The 22681-nt window shown below is 46.7% G+C and overlaps 1 protein-coding gene across 6 annotated transcripts in view; it reads right to left on the bottom strand.

The window, feature by feature from the left end:
* ETS1 (ETS proto-oncogene 1, transcription factor) overlaps positions 1–22681 on the bottom strand; it is a 127827-nt gene that overhangs the window by 37773 nt on the left and 67373 nt on the right. The window contains exon 1 of one of the 6 annotated variants that reach the window (XM_082476279.1): positions 2588–2699. The exons of the other annotated variants lie outside the window; for them this stretch is intronic. The gene's annotated coding sequence lies outside the window, so the exon portion shown is untranslated. Of the gene's footprint in view, positions 1–2587; positions 2700–22681 lie in introns of those variants that run through there. 6 annotated transcript variants of the gene reach the window in all.

Raw genomic sequence — 22681 nt, 5'->3', positions numbered from 1 at the left:
ATTGTACTTGCAATACCCTGAATTGCAATAACACATTTGTTTCAAAATGCTGAGCACCTGACCTGGAAACATACTATGCTGATACGGTGGAGGCTCTAAGTATATTTATGAAACATAAACATATTACAAGTATATTCGATTTCTGACCCAGGGATTATTCCTCAGGACCCTAAATCTGAGTTAATATTTATAGGAATCACCCAGATTTCTGAGAGGAGAGTTGTACAGAAGCTAGTGAGCAAATAACGGTCCCAAACTCTGTCCAATCAAGACTGCACAGTATCAGAGTAGAAATTAGCAGATAGTTTTTCTTGAATCCGTAGGAACACAATGAATTGTGGCCTTTTCAATGCAGGGAAACATCTGCTTTTTCACTGTGACCTAATCCTGAACAAAAGCTTATACAGCCCAAGGATGTTTTAAGTCAAATGTAGAACAAGGGTTTCAATTCACTCATAATGGAACTCAAAGTTAAGGACTGCTCAGTGCCCAAGAACCCATCAAGGACATGTCACGTGACTTTTCATACCATTCTATTAAGTTGTTTGAAACCGAACGGCTACAAATATCATATATTAACGCATGTATGTGGAACCTAGAAAAATGGTACAGATGAGCCGGTTTGCAGGGCAGAAGTTGAGACACAGATGTAGAGAATGGACATATGGACACCAAGGGGGGAAAACTGCAGTGGGGTGGGGATGGCGGTGTGCTGAATTGGGCGATTGGGATTGACATGTATACACTGATGTGTATAAAACTGATGCCTAATAAGAACCTGCAGTATAAAAAAACAAACAAACAAAACAACTAATACTAAACTTTCATTGGGTTATTTGTATGGAAATATGTTAATATAAATGTTTCAGACATTACATGAAATTTCTAAAAATCTTATATTTGTATTTGTATGGAAATATGTATGGAAATATGTTAATATAAATGTTTCAGACATTAAAAAAATAAAAAATAAAATAAAATAAAATAAAATACTACTAGCTCTAAAAAAAAAAAAAAAAAAAAAGAAACCGAACGGCTCATATCAGCAACGTTACCTAGAATCTAAGCCTGAAGTGGCGTTGGTTCCAGGAGAAGTTCAAGACCTATGGCCTTGCTGAACTGAGATGCTCTTCCTCTCACCATCCTCAAATAAACGGCAGGAAGACTGGAGCATCTGGGACCCGAGGGTTAGGCGATGGACTAGAAATCCAAGGTGCACATTCCAGTCTTGTGCAGCCACTGGATTGGCCAAAGCCTGGTGGGTTACCATGACGACACCAGCCACGGGTGGTGGGTATTGCCCCAATCAATAGCAGCAGGAAAGAAACACCAGTTATAAATGATACACCTTACATCTGAAAACCACTACGGTCCACCGAGACCCTTCCCGTATACTGTTCCCCAATATCCTCACAACATAAAGCTTCCGGGGGGCCTGGGAAAGTATTACAGGACCCCCACTTCACAGATCAGAAAACCAAGACTGCAAGAGATCAAGAGCCTGCCTTAAACTCCATCTTTCAACTCTCACATCCAAGGTCTTTCCATTCAATTCCACTGCTGCTGCAAATAGGAATGGACCAGAAATCCAAGAACACTAAAATTTCTACAGCTGAGACACAGAAAACGGGACTTTTATTTCTCAGTTTGAAAATGAGATACACTTGAGTCATTTAATTAAAAACTTAAACAAAACCATTTCTGGATCGAAGAAATCCAGGATTTCATATAGCTCGCCCCATAAAGACATAATTAAAAGCCATTTACAGAACCGACTGTAATCTTTTCCTTTCTTGGAACTGAGGGTATTGAGGCTTCCTTCCTTCCATACAAAGTAACACACGGTAAATGACAACCTGCCCTCCTTCCCTGTCTGTGTTCACCCCTGAGTCACCCTGATGGGCAATTGTGCACATAATATAAGGTTAATTAGTTACATAAAGTCTGGCTGAAATAGGTTTCTTAAAGTGAAAGGACCAAGAAGAAACCTTCTCATTCATACAGAGAAGAAAAAAAGGACACTTGTCCCAAATGGAAAGATAGGATTCTGAAGACAGGGGGAAAAGACACAGTGGGACAAGGCACCGGGCTTGCTGCCTTAGCTTGTTGGTCAAAACCCACGGGTTCTCAGTTTTGCCACTTACGTAATCACGCTGGGTAAGTCACTCCATCAGCGCATGGCTAAAAAGAGGTCTGTTGATAGGTAGTGTCTATATCCCTCACAGGGTTTTTAATTTTTCATTATGCCAATTTTTAAACATACACCAAGGTAGAGAGAATAGTATAATAAATCCCTATTCAAAATCCATCAACACTACCAGTTTTTATTTCGTCTCCTCCCCACCAACACAGAAGAACTGTTAAGGCTAATCCCAGGCCACATGCCATTTCACCCACGAATATTTTATTGTCACGAGGATATTTTTGAGATAAAGGAGGATCATACTATGAAAGCTTACAAGAAACAGATAAGCTCATGGAAAAAGAAAATAAGGCTTCAGATTACTTTCCACGGTGCTTAACTCTAGGTCTACATTTCATTCATTGGTCCACTCGAACCACAGAACTTCTTTTAAAGCAACATTACCATGATCTGGAGAGTGATGAAATTGGATCAGAGAGGGATGATTTCAAATCAGGGCAGCCAGCCATTCCTTTGACCACCACGTCCTACAAGCAAAAGACTGCAGAGATAATTCCTCCTGACTGTTTAGGTCCTCAGGAACTTACAACTGGAACTAGGAGTGGGCGGAAAAAGCCGAGGATTTTGGCCAGCACCCAAAGGGCAGATGTCAAACTGCCTAGAATAAGAGAGGAGGCACCTTTACTCCTTCAGATCAACAGAAATAGCAAAATGGCTGTGGTCAGTGACCGATTCTGAACAATCAACATTGTCCTTGGACAGTTGTTACTGGTCCCTAAGAGAATTTACCCAATGAAGACACTAATATCTCAGAAGGCTGTGAAAAGGAATCTCATTCAACCTTTCTCTCATTCATGCAAGGATGGACTGGAACTAGGAAGGAAGGGTCCTCTTTGTCCTACACGCCTGATTCCAAATCCCGTTACAGGCGCTAGAAACTTGGCAAGGCAGGGCTTCCTGTTGAGGAAGTCAGTATAATCCACAAAGCTTCTGGCTGAGGCTAATGCAAAGAAGGGAAATGTGTCCCTCCTCAGCCCCTCGACCCCATTTTCGCAAACCTAATGAAGTGACAAAGCGATGAGAGACAAGCGGGATCCTTGGCTCCAGCAAGAGCTAAGCGAGAATAGCTCAGCGTCGTGGTTGGGGACTGCCCATCCCAACCCAGCAGCCCATCGCTGCCCCAAATGATGGGGCACCCTAACCCCAAAACAGAGTTTTCTTATCAGTTAGGGAAACACAACGGGGCTTCGGTCCTTCTCTTGATACCAATGCCCTTGAAGTCACCAGCGAATTAAAAAAAAAAACAAAAAACTCTGAGGGATGGAGAAAGAAGCTGCACAGAAAATCCCCAATTCACCCTCCAATGATCTGATTGACCAAAAATTCGAGCCAGTCTCCAGTTACTGCCTCGGGGAAATAAAGCACGCTGCTGGGGTGCAGCACACCAACTCAAAGGTAGGTGCCTCTTCTCGGAGGGAACTGGTCCCAGGACAAAAGAGATGGTCCTCTGAGAGGCAAAGCAGGCTGCGAACTGCCCAGGGAAGCCTGCCTCGGGCCCAGCAGCTGGGCCTGGGAACCAAGGCTGCAGAGACAGCCAAGGACCCTGAACATCTGTAGGAAGTGACTTCAGTCCTCTCCCTTCTCCCCTCACCCACCCCCGTCCCATCCCCCAAAAGGAGTTTTAACACATTATTACCACTGAAGTCCTGAGGATCTGGTGACTCACCGGGCTCACACATGGTTCCAATGAGCCCTCGACCATTACATGGTAGGGGAGCAGGAAAAACAAATGAAAGCGGTTGTAATTCGGCAGCGAGGAGCTTAGACCTGCCAGACGAAAGGGACTGTGGGCGTGTTCTCCAATTCCTTCAGGCACCTGACATGCACAAGCTATTTTTAATCACTGGATTTATTTCTTTCCTCCCCAACCCCTCCTCCAACCTCCACCTCAGCAAATGTTTCCAAGTCAGAGCAAAACCCAGATCAATCCCAGGTGTTCAGGGAAACCCAGAGAGGCTCTTCCGTTCCAGGAGCTGCGCCAGAAAGCAGAACTGCCCCCTGGGTCCTGCAGCTACGTTTTCTTGCTCTTTCCTTACTTAGAACAGTTCAGATTCTCCCACCCCAAACATTGGGCACATGGCCTGAAAGAGGAAATATCTGAATGAACGGGCCCTGCTGGAACGGCTCCTAATTCTGTGTTTCCTGCAGCAGCTCTGGCAAGCGAGGGTGTGTTGCAGAGTCCTTGCGGACCACTGAAAGCTCAGGAGCTTCCTTCACTCGCTAGGATTCTCCACCTACCTGGCAGTGAGGATTAAATTCAATATGTGTGAAAATACCAAAGCCTAGTGGATGCTCAATAAGTTATTGGTGACTTGAACTGAACTGAAAAGTGTCTTGTAAAATAGAAAGACTAAAAAAAATATACCATTTTATTTCCCAAAGCTCAGAGAGACAGCAAAGAGAAGGAACCTGGAGATTTCCCCAGGTACGTACGACCAAGCAACTGAGAAAATGAGGAAATGAATGCAAAAATCAGATTCTGAGATATAAATAGAAATTGACATCCCCTGAATCTGGCTCTTTGTTTTAGCAGACAGACTGACTCCTCACCTATTCTGTATCCTCCAATCCGCTACGGGGGAAATCTTTTTTGTAGCAGTAATCATCTAGAATATGCGTTTTGCCACGACAACACCTCACAGCTCCAGGATCCAGGGGACCTAAGATGCCTTTTGGTTTTAAAAACTTCCTGAGAGTGCCAGCTTAGAGTCTATATGGCACAAAACAAAACTGTAATTTTGTGCTCAAAACTCTTTTCTTCATGTTTGGTATTTATGAGAACCCAAGCTGCATTTTACCCAAGCCATACATATGCCCTTAAACGAATGACATGCTCACAGTTCAAAAGAATGTTTTAGCTATTCAGATTAGGATTCCTGCATAGAAGGCCCGCCTCAATAGGGTACTTTAAAGAATAAAGTTCTTCAATGGTCATTCAAAGCCATGTACAGAACATATCACATGTTTCAAATCATTTCCTACATAGACAGTTACACTTGACTCCACACCAGGCATTTTACAAGTCCTGGATGTCCCAGAACAGTGTCACTTCTTTTGTCACGGAAAACACAGAGGCAAGGTCTCTGTATTACTCTGGAAGAAAGTATACATTGGGCCTTTTCAGCTCCAAGGTTTGCAGACAGCCATGGTGCATCTCACTGGTCCCTCCCCAGCCTTGACTTCTGAGCCAGGGCAAACTCCTGCCCTGTCCTGCCTTCAATTAAAATACTCATGACGGGGTCAGAAGGCTTCTGGCAACAACATGGCAAAGGATAACCCCACTCAAGAAGACTATGGAAAATATCTGACATCCTACATCTCGCTATTATCCCAGCCTCCGCGATTTCAGTTTACATATTACTCTGCGATGCCTCACTCTGAGGCCCCGGAGATGTTGCTTAATCAGGCTGACCAATTCATTTCCATGTCACTTGATTCCCACCTATAATTTTCAGTGCTGCTTCCTGAGTAGAAGTTTACATTTTAGAAAACGTTTTCTCCCCCATCCTACTACGAGCCTGAGAACAACCAAGGGTTTAAGTATTCTCTCTGTCACACAGGTGAGGGTATGGAGGCTCACAAAGGGTACTTCAGTGACTGAACCAAGATAATCAGGCCAGCTGAGTGATCTTACCAGCGCTCAAACCCAGATCCCTGGGCACGAAAGCCGGGTATTTTCCACCCGTACCTGTTAACAGAGTTAAAAGCAGGGGAGGCAGAAATGGACACAAAAACATTTCCGTTCATTTTTCTCCATCATTCTCATTACAGAGAAAGTAATGACAAAGGAAGCGCCTCCATCCCTGGGACTCTCTTCGCAGACAGCAGCTGCAACGCCAGAGCTTGTGGCTCCCACCCAGAACCCTGAGTCAGAGGCTCCCCGCAGGGCCCCCTCCGCACTTGGCCTGGGGGCAAGACGGGCACGGAGGGGGCATCTGAGCATCACCAGGAAGACCCGGCTGGTCAAGGTGGAGGGTGAGGAGCTTTCTCGGTGGGCAAAGGAAAAATCTGGGCAAACAAATGGAGTGGAGCCCGTTTATTTAGGCTGGAAGAGGTGGAGTTTTTCTGCACTTTTGAACTGTTTTCTCAAGGCCTGCCTCTCCCTCCCACGCAGGAAACAAACACAGAGACAGGCCTCTTCCAGTGAGGGCCCTAGTTGCTGAGGGCTGCCGGGGAAAGCAGAAGGAAGAGGGGCTTAGGAGCAAGGCAGGAGGAGTGGGGGGCAAGTGGAACAGACATGGGGGAACTGGGAGAGGAGATGAGAGGCAGAGCGGGCAGTGAAGATGGGGGGGGGGAATGGATGGATGGCAGAGAAGGGAACAGAGGGAAAGAAAGGGAAAAGCAGAGGAAGCCAATATTGGAAAAATTTAAACCAGAATAAAGGGACAGATGGCAGAGTGGAAGTGGGCTGGGAAGGGCCAGCAACTTACTCCCAATTAGTGATGTTCAGAAAGCAGCATTTTTCCATAAATTTTGAAAGGAAATTCTCTCTCGTCTTTCTTATTTATTTATACATTATATAAATATATTTTCAAACCAAAAAAATGGGCTGTTTTTTCCAATGGGAAAAAGCCTTGTTTGAGATGAAAGCCAGTCTTCAAAAACCCCTTGGAGGAAGCTGAAACCCCACATGTCTCGGTGCTACAGAAAGAAAAACAAAGTGGACGTTCTTCCTGTGTTCTAAGGCTTTTTTATGCAGATGTGTTTTTCTTTTAATAAATAAATCTGGACAGAGAGGGCAAAAGCATACTCATAGACATTCACACAGTGCAACTGTCTGTTTTCAACCCAGGGAAACCGCAGTGAAAAATAAGAATATCTATGTCCATTTTCCCAGTACAGAGACAAATGATCTCAAAATGCCAACCGTTTTCCAAATGCCAACCGCAGGCACCGAAGCAATACGCTCTGTGTGCATGACCCCCCCCCCCTGCCCCCCGCCAAGCTTCGAGACCCACAAAGGTTTATCTGCAATAAGTAATGACAATCAGAGGCAGGGCAGGATCTGGGACGGGATGGCTACACTCCCCAGAAAGGCCTGGAGGGGTCCTTTAGTATAACTCCTCACTTAAGACATTCAGCCACTCTACTTTTTGAGCCACTCAATTTCACTTAAGGACTGCAATAATTATTTTAAAACAACTGCACACACTGAGTTAATGTCTGCCTTCTTATGAGTTCCAACCATTGGCTCCAGTGCTGTTGGCTGAAATCACACAGTACAATTTCAATCTTTCTTCATCTATCAGCTTTTCAATATTTTTACTCATCCCTTTATCATCACTTCAGTCCAGGTATTAAAATTCCTTGGTTCCTGCAACCATTCACAATGGCCTGGTTTGGCCATGCCTTCACCCAGGGTCATCCCTGTATGCCCGTGCCCCTAAAGAGCATCATGAACATTCACAGGTGAACCAGCCTTCTCAGGAGACAAATGAGAACACGGAGATGACCAGCCTACTCCCGCATTTCTACTGGTGCAGACCAACCCCGATCTTTCTAACAGCCATACTGCAAAAGCCACTCACTCAAAGTGCTCCGCCAGACCTTCTCCATAGGCGCTGCGATTGAGCCCGTTCTGCACTTATTGACTGAGTCTTACTAACCTCACGCAGAGGCTGCATTTATCCATACCAACCGTCACCTTGTTTGGATCCATGTTTCCATGCCTAGAGATCTTTTTTGTATCATGAATCTGTCCTCACCCTATTAGCTTTGCACCGTTTGAAATTTACTAGGTAGACTTTCCGCATCCTTCTCTAACCTGAGCCCCTGATAAAAACGCTGAAACGTCAACGACCAGGTACTGTGACCCATAACATAACACCGGAGACGAGGCATCGTTCCGATACTGACACATTAATCAAGACCCTTTGGGTTTAGTTGCTCAACCAGTTACAAATCCTCCTGCCTTTACTGTCACTGGATCCACAGGTCCACATCTTGGCCACAAATCATGGAAAGGCTTGGACAAAATCTTCAGTGGAGTCTGCTGATCTACCCGTTGGGGAGCTCCAGACAAGTGCAAAGGCGGCTGAGGGAAATGGGGGAGCCGGGGCTCAGATCCCTGCACAATGAAAGACGGAAAGAGGGAGGAGGGGGAGGGGGAGGGGAGGGGGAGGAGGAGGGGGGAGGGAGGAGGGGAGGGGGGAGGGGGAGGGGGAGGGAGGAGGGGAGGGGGTAGCGGGAGAGAGAGAGAGCGAGCACAGAGCTTAAAGCTCTAGAGCTACAGCCACTTTGCTTCCAGAAACAATGGGCACTTCGAGAACAATGGCTGCAGACAAAGTCTTGGTCTATTTTTATCTGCCACTGTGAGTCCCAGACAGGAGGAACTGGATTTCTGCCCTGTACGCACAGCTCCAACTGGATCTGGGCTGGGAGGAAGATGAGGTCACCCAGAACACTGCCTGCTTAGAAATAGGCTCCTTTTTCACTCACAGAGTAGTTTCTTCTTAGCCTAAAGGATCTCTTTAGCCAAGTGAAGAAGTGTGCGTGCCTACTGCTAAAATACAGTCACCACGGAGAAGCGGTAGGTCCAGACCGTAACTGCTGCTAAGCCCAGCCCAGAGCAATGAAGGCAGGGGTGCACGGAAAGCCTGACCACTAGACGGAGGTCAACTCTACTGTTCCCGAGACAACCGTCCCGTCCGTCCCGTCGGGTCTCTTAATGACACATGGTTGGAGCCCCTCTCAGAGTGCTTCTTCATGGGAATGTTCCCTCCTCGTTTCTTTGGCGCATAAAGAGGCTGAGGGCTGATCTTCACATGTATGTGTGCCCCACGTCTCAATAAAGACCTCTGACTCCCCTTTAGTTCATCCTCTTTGGACAGTTTCTCTATTTTCTGGAAATGCCATCTTTTGCTCTGACATAACTTTGGAGTGACAATTTTAATCCTTCCCAGCTGCGTTACTTATAGTCTAGAGGCTTACTAACAAGGACCAGCAATGGTTGCATAAGCCTGTGATAGACACCAAACCGAAAATGAGCAGAGCCCGGGCCTGGGCTGGGGAAGGAGGCACAGGGACCCTGGGGCAGGCCCTGCAAGCAGCCCTCCTGCCGCAGGACTTCACTGTGAGTTTCCACCGACAGCCCGGCACTGACCGGCAACTGACAAGAGTCAGTAACTGCACCCCCTGGATCCAGTCCAAGCTTACAGACTTCAGAATCCTAACTGCAAAGCTGGAATCTCCCAAAGGCAAGACATCCAGGGATTCATACAGACGCCCCCCCCTAAGGAAAACCTTCAGCTCCCCACTCATGCCTACGATTTCCTGCCATCAACCTCCTTGCTCCTGGAAAACCAACACTAAGTAGGTAGAGAGGAACCTGAAAAAGCTCGTTTTCGTCCCTTCCATTGAAATAGCTTAGGGAGTTTCACTGAGAACATCCCAGGTAATGTCACCTGGAGGGTAATGTCAGCGGGAGGGAGCTGGAGACAAGCACTTAAATGTCGTATAATTTAAAAGCTTAAGCACAGAGCAGGCAAGTGCTGCACACAGCCGGGACCAATGTAACCAACGAGTGATTAAAAGTGACGCACTGTATTCCTTCCCCATCCCCACACTCTCTTCGCTGACTTCAGAAGTGCAGGGATCCAGATGTTCAGGGATCAGACCATCTGTAGAGTGGCCTGGTGAACCTGAAACACGAGGATATCTGAGATGCCACCTACAAGGCCACGACAAGCAAACACCCCTATACACTGTTGTCCTAAGCAGATGGTGGAGACTGAAACCCAGGTGAAACATACGACCACCTAAAAGGCACCAAACTGTGAAGATCTAAGTGGGTACTTGGGCCATCCAACCCGGTCCAGGACCTCATTCAAACACTGCTTCCTTGACTTCTCCCCCACCCCCTGCTCCCAGCAGGCTAAGTAAGCATCCCCTTCTTCTCCAAGGACCCTGCTGACTCATCCCAGTGTCATTCAAGAGAACCACGTGGGAGCCACATGGCAGGAATAGGGAGAAGGCAGAGGAACACACGTTCCCGCCCCGAAGAGACTGACATCAGAGAAGATGCAAAACTTCCCACCCATAGTATATTTGGCAAGCGCATGAGACAGCGCTTCTCTGGACCTATCACAGTCTTCAAAGACGCCTGCTAAATGCACACCAGCTACATGCACCAAAAACCGATGCCAGTGCCCTAACGTGGAGCATCTGGAATTTACAGCATCAGGCTTTATATGTTCAACAACTCGTGAAATAAAGGCCCCACTCAGCTCAGTAAATCCAAATGTACATCCCTAACGAGGAGTCAGAAATCCTGTTGCTTTAAGGGTTTTAGGGAATAATCTGAGCCCCAGCTCAAGTTTCCTGAGCTGCTAGGGAGGTACTTAGAACCCCGAGAGACAGCTTCAAGGGATTATGGGTCCTCTCCCTAAACCATTAAGTTCCCTGCTAAACCTACCATCTGAGGCTGCTTCCAGGTATTCCTGATCTAGAATTTTGGCCCCCGTATCTCTTCAGCTTCGGCCTTCTCCATGGCCTTGGGTAGGAGCTAGCACCCCACGCGCACCCTACTTGCGTGTGCACACTTTTCCCTGCCTCTGCTCCGCTGTGTTGCCCTCACTGTGGTTATCTGATGCACACAGCTTATCCACGGCCAAAAAGGGAAAAGAGGAATTCACAGAATTTGCTATAAAGCTTTAACAAGTCCTTGGAGGGATGTTCCCCTTCCTGGCAACTCGACGTAATTACAAGATGAATGAGAGGAAGCTGCCATAGAGATGAGGGTGGGTGAGCGCCCGCCCTGGTCAGGTGGCCCACAGGACTCCCGATCCCGGAACACGCAGGATTAGAAGGGACTTGAGACATCACCTAGTTCAACCCCTTTCTCTTACTGATGGGGAAAACGAAGCTCAGGGAAGTGACATCACATGGTTACTAAGTCGAGACCTCTTGGCTCCATGCCAGTATTTTTTGTCCTCTGCACCACTGCCGTTTCCTTATCGTGGTGGATTGCGAGGGAGACATCTCCCTCCTATCTTTGCTGCTATCAAGCCCTGGTCATCATTCGGGACAAACTCTACTGCTCCCCAGGTTCGTAAGAACAACAAAGGAACAAGCCATCCAAAGATCTAATCAGCATGGGATATAACGGGCCCATGATGGGGTCTGCTCCTGCTCCAGGTTATAAGTTTCCAATCAGGATGGCCAGGCTCTACGGTAGAAGAGCTTCCTTCCAGCAGGGATCCCAGTTGAATGCCAGGGATCATAAAGCAAGAATCTCCAGCACCCAACTTCAATTGCACGAAACCACTCTGCATAACAGGTCTAAAATTTGAGGGTGCTATTGCTATCGATCCAGAAGGAGTGAAGGCGGCAGTTAATTTCAGTGATCTAGTGACCTTCATCTAAAAAGCACTGAAAGGAGAGGAGAGCACCATCGTGTCATGATGCACAAGGTCTATGACGCCACCATTCCAGTCCTGCTGGAAGGGTAAAGAAGACATGGTGATAGCAATGAGGGGATACAACCAACCCCACTGACAAAGGCAGAACAGAAACTCAGGGGCGCTGGCCTGTAAGTTGAACCTGATGCATCTAATTAACAAGGCCATAAGTCTAACTCAAAAAGGCCAGGTCCTGCAGCAGTACAAGCAGCTCCTGTTCTAACTGCAAATGCTTTCAGAGTGCAGACAGCTAAGGGCTGTGCTGTGGTCTCTTGGAGCCTCCACAGGTTTTTTTTTCTCTCCTTTCAGAATGGGGCCCCAAACACCCAGTCCGGGGCATTCTGGCAGCCCCAAGGTGACCCCAGAGTCTCGCCCACCCTGGCCCAGAGCAGACAGCATCGGAGGCCTCTCCCAGGGGCGAACCCAAGAGGCTGAGAAGTCACCAGGCAGACCCCATCTCCAGGTCAATGGGTCTGACAGGCCAATGGGTGGAGAGCAGAGAAGAAATGATCAATGCAAAAGGGGAGGGGGCAGAAGCCACTCTCCATCCGCAGCCTCAGGTGGGAAAGGGAAAGACCCGGGTTCGGATACGCAGCCCTCATCCGCTGCTGGTAAGTGGCTCTGCCTCATCAGGAAGCCATTAGGAAACTGCAGCCACCACAGCCCCAAGCTCCGGGACTGAACAGCCCTGCAGCCAGTGAAAGGGCTCATTATCTGTGCCCAGACAGACACTAGCTTCCTACACAGCAGAGCCAAAACAAGCGAGCCCCCAGCGTCCCGGCTCTGTGGGTCCGTGCTTGGAGCATCAGGGGAGAGCGGTGGGGGCTTCCGTCAGGAGACGCAGCTCCACGTCCGCCTGTGCCCTGCTGGACAGCCTGACCAGCACGCCTTCACGCAGAAAGAGCTACTGACTGCGACGGGCGGGGGGCTTCTTTCAGGGGTGACAGAAATGTTCCCAAGTCAGTTATTGGTGATGGTTGCACAACTCCGTGAACGTACGAAAACCCACTGAACTGTACTCTTTAACATGGTGAATTTTATATTATGTGAATTATATCTCAGTTGAAAAAGCAATATTTTTTTTAAAAAAGAGCTAATGAGCCACCTGCTACGAGCCAAGCAATGGGAACACCTCCCGGTGACTGGGAGGTCACAGAAGCAAACAGACAACTGCTCCACACTCACAACTCCTGATGATGACTGAGACTGAGTGACGGGCTGGCTTCCAGAAGCACTGGGGCAAGGGTGCTGACGTCTGGAGTGGAGGGGGTGAGGAAGAGGAGGGGCCAAGGTGTCAAGGGCAACTCCAGTGGCAGGTGGGTGGCATTAGCGACAGGGAAGAGACATCGTTGTGACCTCGGCCACAGGGAAGCCTCATGAGATGCAGACGGGCCCACTCACTGGGAGGCCACGGAAACGCTGGGAGAGGTCTTTTCCAGAGGCGGACGCCTGGAGCCTACAACTTCTGGGACCACTTACAGGAGGACTGAGAGGGAGGCCACAGACTCCAAGAGACAGGCAGAGACCATCAAGTTCGCCTCCCCCCAAGCTGTCCCCAGAAGAGGCTGCCCCAGGGCCCACACAGAGTGACATTAGCATTTGTATATTTCTCTGTTGAAGGCTTTCAGGAGAAGGAAATCTCCATCAGACCTGGCTCTTTCTGAAGGTTTCTCTCCCAACCCTGGGGGGAAAAAAGGAAGGGCAGACAGAAAAGGGCTTCAGGCATACAAACACGGGACCAGGCTCACCGGCCACGAACCGAGAAAAGGTGCAGTCACAACACTGTGGCCAAATGGGACCTTTTGGAAAATTCTCTTCCAAGAGGGATCATGAGTTTGGGCCCCTGGAATGCCCCAGAGCAGTTCTGATTGATTCCCCAGCCCTGACTCAGATGGAGCCCTGGCTCTACCCTCGGATGAGTAAATCAAGTGACCCAAGGTCTGGAGGGAGGGAGCAGGCAGGAGCAGGATGGGAATTCGGAGAACGCAAGTGCTGATTCTGGTGCAGGGAACGGACAGATGAGAGGTCCAGTCCGTTCCAGAGACGGGTGGTGTGGCAGAATTCAAGAAATAATTCCCTGAGCCTTAACACACCACTCCAGTTGGGATCCAGCCCTGCCCTGGCAGCCTGCTTGTTGCTGCTTTATAATATACTGAATTAGTCACTGGATTAGCAAGCACATTTACACACACTGGAGCACAGCTGTTTAAAGACACAGGATCCCCTTTTCCAGGTGCCAGATTCTGGCTGTAAATCAACCACTGCAATTGGCCACAGGCAGATTCCAGAGAAGGCATCTTCAGCTGCGAAGCGCTTTAGCGGAAGTCTGCTAGTACTGCGAGGGTCTACTGGGCATTTGCTGGGGGACAGAAGGGACACGGGGTGTGGAGAAGGAAGCAAGGCCAGTGGGCTTCTTCCGACCCGAGGCTCATTATCTTTAGGAGGGCGCCGAGCGGACTCACTGACCTGGCCCTTCCCAGCAGCAGGCTAACGTGGAGGGCAGCCTGAAGGAGGCGGCTCTACTCCAGGCCAGCTGCAGTGACAGGTCGGTCACTCCCAGAAGAGAAGACGAGGACAATTAAAATAATTCTATATCCTGATAACGACAATTCCAAGAACCGGCCCTGTTGACCTGGCCAGGGCCTGAACATGATGCTTTTAAAGTCGGACCCATGACCTGAGGCCAAGCTCAAGTTTGGTAAGTGTGCGTGAGAGGAAGAAAACACCATCATTGGCCACAGGGACCGCTCCGGCCCACTTGGTTATAGGGGTGTCGAGTGGAAAATTTTCTGTAACCAGGTTCACAGTAACCACAGTCCTAACAACCACTGAAGTACCAACAGCGCTGTCAGCAAAGAGCATCTGTACAGAAGTGGCGGCCTACGAGACAGAAGGATAACACACCATTTACGAGGCCCTGTGTCAGTGGAAAAGTATCTTACGGGAATTATCTCAAATCCTTGCAAGAGCCCTGCAAGCTCTTTATGATTACCTCTATTGTAAGGATTAGACAAGGAAGGCTTGGGGAAGTTAAATACTTTGCCGAAGGGCAAATTAGCGAGCAGAAAATTCAAAGGCCGGGCTGTCTCACCTCCAAACCCTGCTCTTTCCAGGACAGGGCGGTGGCTGCAGGGAGAGACGTCATCACAACCAGTGTCACGAATGAGAGGCTGTGGGATTCACGGACAGAGAGACTTTCTAAGGAGCCACCCAAAAACGGATCCCTCCCCTGTGACTATGAGGTCTCATCTACCGAATGGGAAGAGAATGCATCTGTATCTTAAGAAGATGCTAAGAAACATTTGGCATAAACAGACCATCTGATGAATATAAGAACCAAACTCCAATGACTAAAAAAGTGGACCGCATTTAGGCTCCATTAGAACAGGAATTTGGGGACTTCCCCGCTGGCTCAGCGGTTAAGAACCCACCTGCCAATGCAGGGAACACGGGTTCGAGCCCTGGTCCGGGAAGATCCCACATGCTGCGGAGTAACTAAGCCCGTGAGCCACAATTACTGAGCCTGCGCTCTAGAGCCTGCAAGACACAACTACTGAACCTGCGTGCCACAACTACTGAAGCCTGTGCACACCTAGAGCCCGTGCTCCGCAACAAGAGAAGCCACCGCAATGAGAAGCCCGCGCACCACAACGAAGCATAGCTCCCGCTCACCACAACTAGAGAAAAGCCCGCGCGCAGCAACGAAGACCCAATGCAAACAAATAAATAAATAATTATTTAAAAAAAAAAAAAAAAAAGAACAGGAATTTGAAGAAGATTCTCAGATTCCTGGCTGGTCTGTGTGGGAGAAGCCTCCTGCGTATCTTGCACCAGCTTTTGGAAATTCAAATACTAATTCCTTGGAACTGGTTTGCCCATAAAGACACTGCGAGTGTTTTCTTACAAAGCAAGGCGGTCGGGGCCCCTGGAGACTGGACTCATCCTCGGTCGCCGCTCGTCGTCTGCAGCCGATGCCTGTGAGTAGCTCACGCTACCCCGACCCTGTGAGTCCAGCAGCAAGTCGCCAGGGCCCGATCTCATCTAAAACACGAAGCTGCTGTTTTGCTCATCCAGCACCCAAAACCCTCTGGAGACACTGCAGCCAGCCTGGACTTTCAAATTTCTCCCATCAGGCCACCCATCACAGGTGAGGGCATAGAAAAGCCACAAGGCTCCCCTAAGAGAGGCCTTCAGAAATCCAGAAATAAAGAGATTTTTTTTTTTTTTTTTAAATCTCCAACTGAATCAGAGGCTAACTCCAATGTCTGCTCGTCAATCATGCAGACATTGATTCATTCCATGTGTGTGTTTATTTTTCTACAAACATTCCTGTTGCATCAAGTGGCCTCAAGGCCTAGACGTGTGCTTCTGAATATCCACTCCCTGGAGGATTCTCAAGAATGGGTGGAGCCCTTACTTCATTCCTCGATTTCCCAATCTGGAAAATGGAGCCAAAAGCACCAACGCTCTCTATGCATTAGTAAATTTAGGTACCTACGTTTCATGTGTCCACTTTGAATTTGAAAATGCACATGGAAATGATGGGAACTCTGTTTTTGGCTTCCGCTCTATTACACACCCCAGTGGTATATATTTATAGATATACTGGATGTTTTTCTTTCTTAGCCTGAGAATAATGAGGAGCCCAAAAGAGCACAGTGCACAGAAGGACGCACCAAGAATCAAAGCCTCTGATGAGAACGTTAGCAAATTTTCTCTCCAAACAGATTCTAAGTTGGTAGGACTTTGTAATTAGAAGGATCTAAGTTTAAATTTGTGACTTGAGAGTTCTATGGGTTTGGGAAAATTACTGGAGCCTTTCTGAGACTCAATTTCTTATCTTCGTAATGGGGGTTAAGACACCAACCTTGGTACAAACTCTTAGGTACGAAAAAAGCTACAAGGAGATATAATACAACACAGGGCATACAGCCGATATTTTATAATAACTATAAACGGACTATATGACCTTGAAAAATTGTGAATCACTATGTTGCACACCTGTCACTCGTACAATATTGTACGTCAACTCTACTTCAATAAAAACAATTTTTTGAATAAAAATTTAAAAACACTGAAAAAAATAAAACACCAACTTCACAGGGCTGTTTAAAGAATGTGATTATTTGTGTGAAGCACTTTGCAAAGTGCCTGGCACATAGTAGGTACTCCAGAACTATTAGTTTCACTTCTCTCATGCCTCCAAACTGAAGCATAGATATGTACAGAGACCAAAAACAAGCACCCAGCAGTTCTGGAGAATGTTTGATTTCCATTAGGAGGTAAGGAAGGTGTAAGATTGAACTCCTGATCTGATGTGAGATCAAGGATGCACTTCCTGCACACACACGCGATTCACCCTCAGAGAGTTCCCAGTTATTCAGCATCGCCACTCTGTATCATATCTCCCAGTAATTTAATAACACTCCTTATATCACGGATGCCCCCAGAGTCTTCTGTAAACGTGAGCTCATTAACGTTCCCACTCTCTCCAAGCAAAGGCAGCTCACTCACCAGGAACGCCCTTCTTCCAGAAGAATACGGAGCTGACGGAGGTGACAGGTGACGCAGAGATGTGGCTAGAATCTGGCAGCTCAAAGTGAATCATGTATCCTGATTCTCATGCCAGGCGGCAAAAGGTAACGGATGAGCACCTGTCTGGCTAACAACACAGAAAATGCTCAAACCAGGAAAAGGGAAGACCGAGGACTCCGCAGGCCTGACCAAAACGACTCAGAAGGGGAGGCCTGAACCCCATTTTGAAGAGGTGACACTTGACAGCCACACTGAGATTTGCTTTACAAGACTAAATGCTCCTGACAAGACTAAAGTTAGTGCCCGCATTCAAAAGTGCCAAACTTAAAACCTATTCTCCATTCTGGCTGCAATCAGGTGTACCGAGCTCTACACTCATCCCCACCTCCTCTTCCCCAATAATCCAGAAGCCCCCGAGGGCACTGCTGGCCATTTAGAATTAAACTCACTCCCAAGGAAACAGCCACATGCCAAGGGGCCACTTCTCTGTGTAACAACCTGTCATTTGGCTTTGGAATGCTCTGGCTTCCAGAATGGCCAAAACAGGGGGAAGAAGACTTATTTTTATTGCTAAGGAACAACACATTGTATGAGGGGGATAATCTAATATAACTTCGCTAAACTCCAAGTGTATACACCTGGCGCCATAGCGAATGCCCTTGCCCCAAATGGAAACTAACAGGGGAAAAAAATCACTCACCGAAAATGTAATTCTTGTACACCTCTCTGGCACAATTCTTTCCCATAGCATGCAGTGTGAGATGCAAAGTTTCTTGGTTTTTGTTTTACTTTTTATCCTGAAGTGCTCCTCTGACTACCTGAAGTTCCTGCTCGTCATTAAAGTGGACCTCATTTGCTAAGAAGGGTAAACTGAGGCTCAGAAGACCAAAGCAATGAGCATATATTTCAATATAAGGAAACGGGGGTTGGACAGGAATTCTTTTCAAAACTCTTTAGATTAAAAAAAAAAAAATGCATTTCTCAAAGTCCAAAGTCAGCCTACGCCAGAGGAAAACTGCATCTTTGCCTAGAAGCCTGTGGGGTAACTCACCTTTTTTTACTTCTTGAGAAAGAACTGACCTACCATCCTACTTAAAGTTTGGCCAGTGGTTTGGCATCATGGAAAGCTGTGCAAATTTTCCAGATCCCATATCACAGTGATTTGTGCAACCCACTCGAAGCTCAATAATTAGCCAACTGTCTACAGGGGACTGACTCACTATGCATAGAAAATATGCAGGGAACTCAATCTCTAGCAAAAGAGCAGAGGATGCCTTGTTAACACTTCTACCTCAAGCTAATGTTTAGTAGCCATAGTAGTAATGTGAATGCACTATGTATTCATCCAATCAAGGAAATATTTAAAATGTGTGTGGCCGAATGGAAATGTCAAGGGGTTTGGAGAATTCCAGCTTCCTGTTCTAACTCTGCCACTTACTTACCAAGTTACCTTGGGGAAGGAACTTGGCATCACAAATGGGCATCAGTTTCCCTACCTGTAACATATTTGTAACTCAAGGGACCGTGAAGCTAAAAGGGGGAGTAAGTCACATGTCAAACTGCGAAATGCTACCAGATCACAACCAAGTAATAAGTGAAGTGGTAAACAGTAGGCACAAACAGACCTTAGTATTTCCCCGAAGTCAACAAATACCCAAATATTTCTGAGAAGAGTGAGCTTTGGAGTGACCTACAGCTGGGCTTGAATCTAAACTCCGCTCACCCGCTGTGTGGCCTTGGGCACATCGTTTAACCTCGTGGTTTCTTCATCTGGGAGATGAGAATAATACTTAGCTAGTAGGGACAGGGGTAAAAGAATGAGGCTCTTGGCACGTTCATAAGCTGGCATCCAATAACTAATAGAAAAGAAAAAAAACAAACAAAAGAAAAAGGTAAAAACGAGATGAGAGATGCCTACACAATTACAGATAGATCAACTCTGCCCTCTTATCAGTGGCAGTTTTTCTTGTTTTTCCCCCAAATTGGCACGCTGATCTTAGGTCCCTGCTCCTGAAAGAAAAGGGCAACTGTGTCAGACCTTTCTCAAAACGTAGCAATAACATCAAGAACCTGATTTTCAGATAACAACTGCGTGCGGGCGCCGTGCCTCCACTGCCGTAAATGCAGCCTTTGCAAGGCCGGCAGCCTGTGCTCACCACACCCCAGCACACACTCGCAGCTTCCTGGACCCGGGGAAACCAGAGCAGGTGGGATCTCCCGGCAGCCAGCACCTCCGGGAGGGCCAGACCCCATTCCCAAGCGCCCAGCAGCCAGGGGCCCGGCCCCTGCCTTGGTACAAACAAGAGGCACGGGCCTCACCAGGGTGGCTTTGAGCAGAACGCGTTCCTGCTGCAGGAGGGGCCTTTTACGCCCAAAGCAGCGCCCTGAGAAGGAGCGGCCGAGATGAAACAGCTCTGGCTCAGACCACACGCTCGGCTCTGAGGATGCAGCTGGGGCTGCTGGCTGCTTCACCTACCGGACCCCCAGCCTACACCTCCTTCCTCCAGAGCAGACCCCCCGCGCTGGAGCTGCTTTCCGCTGCAACCGTAGCAAAGGCTGATGGAAAAAGGAAGCTGTTTCATGGAGAGGGACCAAGAGGAAGGTATGACGCCTGGTCCAGCGTCACCCCAGGGACAATGTGTTTCTCCAAACGTAGGCAAGGCCTGTGACAATTCCTAACGCCTCTCCCCATGAAAGGTAATCTTCACAAATGTATTCAAAATCCTCCCAATGATGGAACTGTGATGAACAGGACGTGGGGACCGGGAGAAAAATATCCCCATTTTGCCTACCTCTTCAATGACATTGCATGCTCTCTCTAAGCCTTAATTATTTTAAATGCTATCTAGATTCATACACTATCAGCGTTAAGAGAAACCTTACAGGTCATCTTCTCCAGTGAGTTTATTTAACGATGAAGACCTGGAGGTTCAGAAAAAAGAAATGACTTGCCCAAGGTCACACAGACAAAGAGCTGCAAAGCCATGGCTAGAATCCAGGCCTCCTGGGTCTCCAGGCAACGATGGGTTCCCCAGAGTGGACACTCAGCTTAGCTTATACACAAAATGTATTCCTGCTACGCTGATAGATCTCCCCTTATGAGTCCTGAATCCTCACTGCATTCCACGCATTTAATTAGTATTTCAATAATATAAGATAACCAATGCATAATGTATAGAATTAAAAAAAAAAAAAACCTAGGCAGGGAATCTCAAATAGATAGGAAAAAGAAAAATAAATACTATAAGTATAGAAGTCAACACATGGAAACTCTTCCACTGAAAATGCCCTGTAGTGGATTTTCTGAAGGATGTTTGAAAATCAGACTCAACCACACACTCTCATGAATGATAAGTAATGATAGTGATTATCCCAGCACAAAACTCTAATTGCACAAAAATATCATTAATTGAGAGTAGGTATAGTACCCGGCACATAATAGAGGTTTCTAAATACATACTTCAAAAAACCATGTATCTACAAACACCCACCAGATTAGGAACCCCCTGGCCTAACCTAGATTCTTATTTTCCATTTGTACCCTGAAAATATGTACCTGATTGATTTTGTCATCTTCTCTGAGGTTTAACGCTTATTCTGATAAACTGATATAGAGGTTTTAACAACTAACAGTATGACTGATAGGTAAAGTAATGCTACCAAAAGAAAAAAAAAAAAATCACCTCTCTCATAAGCCTTTTCAATAACACTGCTCTGTCCTTAAAATCTCCCTACTTTCAAAGGCAAAATTCATCCTTAGGTGCAAAACGCTCTCACATAGGTCCTGGTCTCACACTTCCAACTCTCTTCCCTTTCTACAATCAAGGTGTTTTTCTTCCTATTTATGTAAGCCTTTCTTTCACTCCAGACTTTCAGCATTCTCCCCATGCTGTTCTAACTAAAATATTCCTCTCCCTGTTTTTAACCACATCTTCCAAATTTTTCTGAAATACCCATGGTCTCCCTGAAGCTGACCCAGGAAATTATTCTAACCTACAACTGTTGGAAGAAAGCGCCCAGCAGACACACAAAATAGAATCATTGATCCCCATGTACTTCCACAAGTTCAAATGATGCTCCTCCTGCGCTTTTACCCATGAAAGCACCTAGAGCACAAGGGTTATTCCATCTGGGTTGCCCGGACCTGCCATACAGCCGTGCAGGATGTCAAGTATTCAGAAATGATTACAGAGACAAAGAGTGGAAACAGATTACCCACCTGGCCACTTGGACTAGAATTCCTACCCAAGTGCAATGTTTGGTCCATATGGGGGTTTTTCCAAAAGTCTAGGAAATATCACTTAAATTCTTTGATCGTTTTTTTCACTATCTCCTCTCATTCTTTCACTAGTCCTTTCATACTTTCTAACTCCTCTCCTGTCACCTCTCTTCTTTTTTTTCTCTTCTTTTTTAGCCAAACGGGATGTTGCAGTTGAATCCACCATTCCATTCCCTTCCTCCCGTCCTAAAAAATTGAGGGCTTGCTGTTTTACTTTTCTTTTTGTTTTTACCCATTTTAATGGTACAAAAAACAAATTTTTTTTTGCCCCTTTTGATCACAACGTAAAACTTCTCATCTTGGATAAACATTAAAACAAAACAAAGGAAAAATGTCATTGTCTTCACGTGTGTAATGATGGCATTTCCCCCTACTCAAAAGTTCATTTTCACACACACACACCCTACACGCAGAGAGTTTACAGTTCCTCCGCAGAACTTTGCAAAGCAAAAATCGACAGCTTAGCATAGCTCCTCAAAGCTACCAAGAGGTTTCAAATGCTTAAAGTGAACTCGTTTGAGGTTGATTTTTAGTTGTTTCCCAGGTGCTGAGAAATATTATATTATGTGTCAAAAAACACATTTACAAATATAACTCATGCTTGGGGGAAACCACACTGAACTTGAATTTCTTCAAACTCTTAATTTGGTCCTTTTAGCTTACTCTGGATGGCCTAAGTACATATCATAAAGAATATTATTGTCCAAAATCAGTGTCTAAGTAGTGTGCACCCCACTTCCAGGGAGAGTCCTAGTCTATCTCTCATTGTGGTATAATTATTAACAGCACCCATTACACTCTCAAAAGTGTCCCAGTTTGGGTGGTAAATTACAAGCACACACCATCAAGATCTGAAATCCAATACCCTAAAACTTTCCAATGCTACATTGGGTCTTAAAGCACCGTCTAGGTCAATATCTTACAATTCTGAGCCCGAACGAAATGCTACAGAAAAAGGACAATGGGGAAAAGGTGATGGGGCAGTAAGAAGCTACCTTTCCAGTGCCCAGTGACAGGCCTGCCTCCAAGCAGCAGAAACTGAAAAGCACCTGAGAAATATGAAGAAGTTGGCCTAATAATCAATAAATATTTATGGCTCAAACAGCAATATTTTGAGTGTTTCTGTAAGCATGGCTCCCGCCAATGATATTGGATCTGCTGTAACCTACACTACAGACCAATTTCCTTCTGGATCTGCATAGAGACTATAAACTACCCAAGTGAAAGAAAAAGTAACATAGATAGGCACAGAGCTTCAAGAAAAGT

Source organism: Balaenoptera physalus (genome assembly GCF_965194825.1).
Source record: "Balaenoptera physalus genome assembly, chromosome: 10".
NCBI lineage: Eukaryota > Metazoa > Chordata > Mammalia > Artiodactyla > Balaenopteridae > Balaenoptera > Balaenoptera physalus.
Note: the sequence above shows the minus strand (reverse complement) of the source record. Positions and strands in the feature narration are given on the sequence as shown.